This window comes from Cynara cardunculus (genome assembly GCF_001531365.2).
Source record: "Cynara cardunculus var. scolymus isolate 2C chromosome LG 7, CcrdV1, whole genome shotgun sequence".
NCBI classification, from domain to species: Eukaryota; Viridiplantae; Streptophyta; class Magnoliopsida; order Asterales; family Asteraceae; genus Cynara; species Cynara cardunculus.
This window is the reverse complement of record NC_037534.1, coordinates 714771-722097: the sequence shown is the minus strand read 5'-3', so window position 1 is coordinate 722097 and position 7327 is coordinate 714771.

Below are 7327 nucleotides of genomic sequence, written 5' to 3'. Positions count from 1 at the left end.
TGTGATATTTAGGATTTTGTTGGTGGGGTGGTTGTTGGTCATCAGATTGAAGTGGGGTTTTATAGGCGATCACAGATGGTGTTCTTGATACTGTTTACTGTTAGTTAGTGCCGTGCCTCTAAAGTCTAATCATTATATTATATTTTTATTTAATTAGGTTTAGGGTTTGTTTGTTAGAAACTTAACGAGCTTTACGAGACTTACAGCTTATTCATCTTAACTCAGCTATAAATGATTGTTTGGTAATTGTTTAATAATATAAAAAAATGACTTACTCAGTAAGTTTCTCAGGGAATTTATGCAGAAAGTCGCCGGGGGGGGGGGGGGTCTAAACGTGCATGTCTCACTTAAAAAGTGTGTTTCTTCCATCTATGGAAAAACCATTATAAACAAAAATCTTCTCACTATATAGACAAATTAATCCACACAAACATTTTTAACTATATATAACTTGATGAAAAACCAACCAAACAAGACTTTAATATTTCATTTTGGTTATTTTCTTAATCTTAAAAGGCGGTGGAGTTGACCCTAACTTTTAAGATATTACGATTTCGTCTACTAAAGAAAGTGTTTACCGGGTCATCTATCTTACTGGATGAACAGATTTTTGTTATTGACGTAGTGGTGAGCGCTTGAATCCTAACTATGTGTGGTATCGAGCGGGTCACGGGTTCAAATCCCATGAGGTGCATAATGATGCCAAAGATATGTTGTGCAACCATTGTCTTCATATCTTGTTAGTGCTGACAGATGTTGGGGGGGTTGAACGTTGTGTCATTGACCAACATCTTCCTAAATCGAAACGTGACGCTGACTGTTACACTACAAGAAAATAAGTTATTCCTTCTCCATCAACAATTACTTTTAACGTAGTGGTAAGCAATTGAATCCTAACATGGTTTTTATTTTGTTTTAAATTTTCTCTTCATTGGGAGGGTGTTAAGCACGTCTCTCTTCAAGTCTACACTCCAAATCTTCTGGATTCAAGAAATCTACATAATTCTTTTAGCCCATGTTACAATTTAGACTTATTGCATTATATATATATATATATATATATAATTTTAAATTTATACAAGTCGTATCTTCGTTAATAATTCAATTATAGTCACGGGATATCATTTTTCTAACATGATCAGTTGAAAAAACCCGTCTTTTATATGTGTATAATTATTTAGCTCTATGGTATTTACATTTACGACTTTAAATCAGCTTCTTTATTATATATAAATCAGATGTCCACAACATTTTTTAACAGGTTTAAGAAAATATTGATTTGTAGATTGTTTATAATTGAGAAATTGAAGAGTAGGGAAATTGAATTATCAGTATTTTAGTTAGCTTCTAAAAATAATGGCAATAAGCTTTTACCTTTAAAATTTTCAATTTCATACGTTTATAATAATTATGGCTATTAAATTTATCATGGTTAATGTCTTACAGTTGCAATTCGTTCGTATTTATCTGAGTGTAGCTTGAGATACCTTCTAAAAAACTGTTTAAAATTTATATAACTCTTTAAATAAAGTATATAATTTTACATAAAATGTTAATTATTTTGACCATTTAATCATTTTGTACCAAATCATTTCGTAACCAACTTAAGTTTGGATTAAAAAGAAAGTTATTTAACAATTTAAGATGAAACGAAAATCACGTTGTCGTTTCTGAAAACAGGAAAATAAAGAAAAGAGCAAATTACAATTTTGGTCCATGTGTTATGCTTGGATTATTTTTTTGTCTCTAAACTTCATTTACTGCATCAATGGTCGTTGTTTGATAGATACTAACTAAAAACTCAGTTAACTCATATGTATTTTGGTCTTTTCTTTATTTCTGCATCTATCCCAACATTCTGTTCATCGTTCATCTGGATGGTATGCACACATATGCATACAAGTAATTTGTTCAAAATGTACATGTGTATAGCATGTACACCTGCATAAAAACCCAAAAACGGCTTCAATTACTTGTATACATGTATCATACCATCTAGATGAATGATTACCATAATTTCCTCAGTTTTTCATTAATTGGAATGGTAAGGGGTAGAAGAGGAATAACGATGGGTGCATTAATGGGTTGTACATATGATATGCTTTAATTATATGTATATTAAAAATTAATTTAATCAAACATAAAAAAAAATCCAAAAAGTCCTTACTACGAGAACGGTGAAGGATAAGGTTGGGGTGCATTAATGGGTTGTACGCATGGTTTAAGTATATGTACTTACAAAATTAATTTAATTAAAATAAGAAAAACATAAAATGAAAAGTCCAAAATGCCCTCTTGTGAGGGAATTTAACGGGCTTCTACTAACGGCCATCAGTTAAAGGTACCAAAATCAAAACAAATTTTAAATCATAGGAACCATCTGTATAATAAATTAGGTTTATGGACAAAAATAAAAGTTTCAACATACCACAAGGACCAAAATTGTAATTTACTTTAAAAGGGACATAATCATGATGAATGTGACAATGTGAACGTGGGGGGAAGCCGTTAAAGGCGGCAACGGATACGGCGGCTTCCTTGACAAATCGACATGTGAATTTTACCGTTAATTCGGTTACAAAAAATTTCGGCTTACCTTTTGGGATTAGTTTCGGTGTTTATGAATAATTTTTTATGTTTGTTATCAATTATAGGAAGATAAATAATTGATATATTGTTAATTGTTTACAATAAAATTAAGACGTTAAAAATGGTTAAAAGAGACTCAAGATATCAAATTATTCAGAGGGTTTTAAAACCATTAAGAGACATACTTTTTTTGTCAAACAAGTACCTCTTCACAAGTCAGATACTGCCTCTTAATGAAACTATTAAGAGGTAAACAAACAGCCCTAAGGTAATATTTGTTTTTGTTAAAAGATATAAAAGTTTGAAGTCTTATTTCATTTCTAATTGATAAGAACTGAGACTGAAGTTTGAAATCGGGATTAATAAAACTGTTTGTTTTTGTGAACTGGTAGATGTTTGAATATGTATAATTATTTATTTTACCTTTCAAAGTAGTAGGTTGAATTTAAATACATTTATACAATTTTAAGGTTAATCAATTGAGAGATGAGTGATTGAGAAACACCCATTGTTTGGAGGTCTGAAAAACAGTGATCGACAAATAAGATTGTCATATAAGAGAATGATAAGACGTAAGTGCCTCTGAAATTTTGAAAAAAAAAATAAACAGTCTGAATGATTCTATCTATTACTGATTCAGACATAAAAGACTGATAAGAACTATTTTTTATAAACAAACAAGGTGTAAATGTGCGTTCGATATACAAACAAGATTTCAATAGATTGGAAAAGACTGGACTAAACAAACGAGAGTAAGATAGACGAGTGAAAGAAATGTAAAAGGGTTAAGATTTTAATTTATCAATCTTGTTTTATCCGTCTGATTTTTGTTCCAGTGAAAGTAAAATGTATTTTTGCACTATTATGTCATGTCATATCAAGTCTTGTCCCTGTCTAATATCATGTCAACTGTCAAAACACGAGACAACAACTGCTTATTGATTTTGCAGTCACATGTGAGCATTTACATGTATCAAAAAGTCTTAAATTTGGTTGACTATGGGGTCCGTAAATTGTTTCAAAAAGAATGTAGGCGGTGTTCGGTATTATCAATACTATATTATAAAATGTTTAATGAAAACTCTTCAAAATCAATTTTTATGCATGAAATACGGTTATTTAATGCATATTATTTAAAATTCAAGATTACAGATAAATTGTACATAAGTATAACTTATTAAAGCTCAATTTTTAAATTCGTGTAACTAACTGTAGGTACACATAATCAAATACAAGATATACATATAATTTTAAATATAAAAAACTCTAAAATTTAATTAGGCTAATAATTGACTTCTAATAGAATAGTTGATTATTATCTTTATAAAGAATTATATTATTAGATCAAAATTAAATTACTTTATTATTAAATATAAATTGAATTATATAAAACAATTGAATTAAAAAACTATAGAAAAAAAGGAGAATTTTTAGATAGTTAATTTGATACTAAAATCAATATTTTTTTTCAAAGTTTCATGATGTCTTTAGATTTATATTTTATTCAAAAATAAAAATATTATTGCTTTGTCAAAACCATATAAAATCGTATTATATTGACAGAGAAAAAGAATAATACAAAATATTAAATCGAAATGTATATCGTTGAATTATGCGAGTATCCTTCTAGTATAATATAATGAGTTCGTTTTTCTATAAACCCAAATTTTCATTTCCAGATTAAACTTGGGGAATGAAAATTTATTCCTATTTTCATTCTCTGTCATTTTCATTTTCATTTCCTAGCATGAACCAAACAGCCCATAATATTATTTTGAGTTACTATCCTTAATGATTTTTCATATATAAACCCGAAGTTGTAGATTATCACTTTTCTGTAAGAGGGTTGGTAGAAAAAGTTTTCCTAAAGAAATAAAATATCTAAGAAAATTCTAATTCATTTGGAACAGGAAAATGACTATATCTGATGAAAAAAATTCTCAGTCCAAAAGCTCGCCAATTAGTTAACTATAGACCAATCATTAAACCGAAGTCAGCTAATGCACTTCGAGAGCTAATCTTGCAAAAACCTAGACTAGTATTTAATTATTAAAAAGAAATATTTGATTTGCTTAATAAATTTTATTTGCTTTTCTTATGAAAATATCTGTTTCGTTTGTTTTATACAGACATCCTCAACCCACAACAGTTATTTATAAGACTTAAGAACGTTTATTTTAAATTTACAATAATTTAGAAAAATAGTACATCCCCGGCATGCGACAAACACCCAGTAGATAAAACATATGAATTTTACTTTTGACCGTTTGAGTTTGGGCTCCAAAGATCAAGAGTGTCTGGAGGTCTCAGGTTCAAATCTAAAGAGGAATAAAAATTCATTTGTGGCCACGGAGGTTCAAATACGATGACTTTGGATTACCCACAGAATAGGTTGTCGCCTTGGGATTAGGCTGGTTACATAACGGGTTGGATATTCAGGTTAATAAAAAAAAATCCAAAAAACCAAGCATCACGGTTGAATACTTAGGTTTAATATGGAACTCGAAAGGTTACCAAAGACAATGCTCGGTGCCTTTTTTTGGTTTTGCATGGAGTTCATCAAGGAGGACCAATTCAACTATTGTTCGATAGTGACTTAACGAAGTTTGATATAAATTTGACTTTAACTGTATGAGAATATGTGAAATTTTTAGACCTATCTTCAAAAAAACCATCTAGGAGAGAAGAGATGCTCACATATACAGGTAAAAGACGTTCGAACAGATATAGATAAAAAAATTGTTGAACCAATAACTTAAACTAGAGCAACCAAATAGCCTTTGGCTTAACGGTATGTGGGTCTTTGGCCTCCTAACAAGTCAGGGGTTCAACCCCACCAAAGGTGACGAGGGTGTGTGAGTTTATTTGTTTTATTTACCGTATATAAATATTATATACTTAAAAAAAATTGGATTGGAACGACACATTGTCGAAGACTTGGTAATTAGACATTTAACTATGCTAGACAATTAGCAATATTGATTATCATTACTGATCCAAGACCCCAATTAGTGGTGTGAACGATTCAAGCATTTAACGTGCCACTCGAGCTCGTTTTATATTGAGCGCAGGTCCATGTGGTATACAAAATAAAGTTCAGTTAAATTAACGAGTCAAGCTTTAGAACACAGATATTCAAGTATCTGCCAAAAACTTGAATAAAATTCTATAGAAGAAAATACACCTTTTTTTCAAGTCGAATATGTTATATGTTCATAAACAATACAAACAATCAAAACATACAAACCAAAAAACGTTGTTGCTACTTCTAGGCGTGAATCTCGAGCCAATAAACATGGTACTTAATATCGAGTATGAGCACATAAATAAGCTTATAAAACGCGAACTGTGGATCATTGCGTGTAAATCAAAAATCACAAAGTCTAAACAAATTGTCTGTCAGACTAAGGTTGACTTGTTAACTCGGCTTAAATGTGGCCAAAAATTGGTGAGGATGGGGTTTGGGTCGATCCTAATTCGGTCCCTTCAAAATTGAGCCGGGCGGTCCAGATCCCGACCAAAAATCTTAGGCACGGTGACGATCCTAGCTCAAATTCGATCATTAGTCTGACCTGGTTTAAAGAAAAATCATTTTACATAAAAATTGTTTTTAATGTTTTTACCAAATGTTTTATAATATAGTATAGATAGTATAAATTATGTGTTTAAATACATATAAAATTGTGAATCTTGTAATAATAATGAATAAAAACTTAAATATCAATTCTATACGTAATTGATCCTGAACGGTTCCATAACCAGTCATGGAACAAGACTTGAAATTCCATAAAAAAATCATTCAGAACCAACTAGAAAGGTACTTGAATGCAACGAGATATATTTTGATTTTAATGTTTATTTTATATTTTGACTCTATCGATGTTATAATGCGATTTTATGTGGTTTTGAGAAAAAGAAAATGTCTTTACTTTTGAATGAAATATAAATTTGAATATATTATAAAATTTTGAAAAAAAATAATCGATATTAGTATCAAATTAACTATCTAAAAGTTCTCGTTTTTATGTGATTTTTCTAATTCAATTTTTTATTATAATTTAATTGAAGTTTAAAAACGAACTAATATATTTTTGGTTTAATAAAATAATTATTTTTAAGATAATAATTAAGTATTCTGTTAGAATTCAATAATTATCTTAATTATAATTTAGATTTTTTATATAAAAAATTATGTTTATCATGTAGTTGATTATGTTTATCTACAATTGGTTACACGAATTCAAATATATAATTTTAACAAGATATATATGTATGCACATTCTATTTGTAATCTTGAATTTTAATTAATATACATCAATAAACAGTATTTTATGCATAAAAATTGTTTTTATAAGTTTTGTTTCAAATATTTGATTTCAGTGTTTTATTTTATTCCATTTTGATTTCAGTGTTTTATTTTATTCCATTTTAGTGTTTTATTTTATTCCATTTTTACGTTAATATAATACAGTTTTATGTCGTTTTGAAAAAAACGATAATTTTTTATTTTTGAATAAAATATAAATTTAAAAATATCATAAAATTTTGAAAAAAAATATTGATATTAGTATCAAATTAATATTATTAATAGTTCTTGTGTTTCGGTGTAATTTCCTTAATCCATTTTTTAATTATAACTAGAAGCGTACTCGCGCAATGCAGCGAGATATATCGTGTTTTTAATATTTCATTTTATTATTTATCTCAGTCGATGTTATAATATGGCTTTATGTGATTT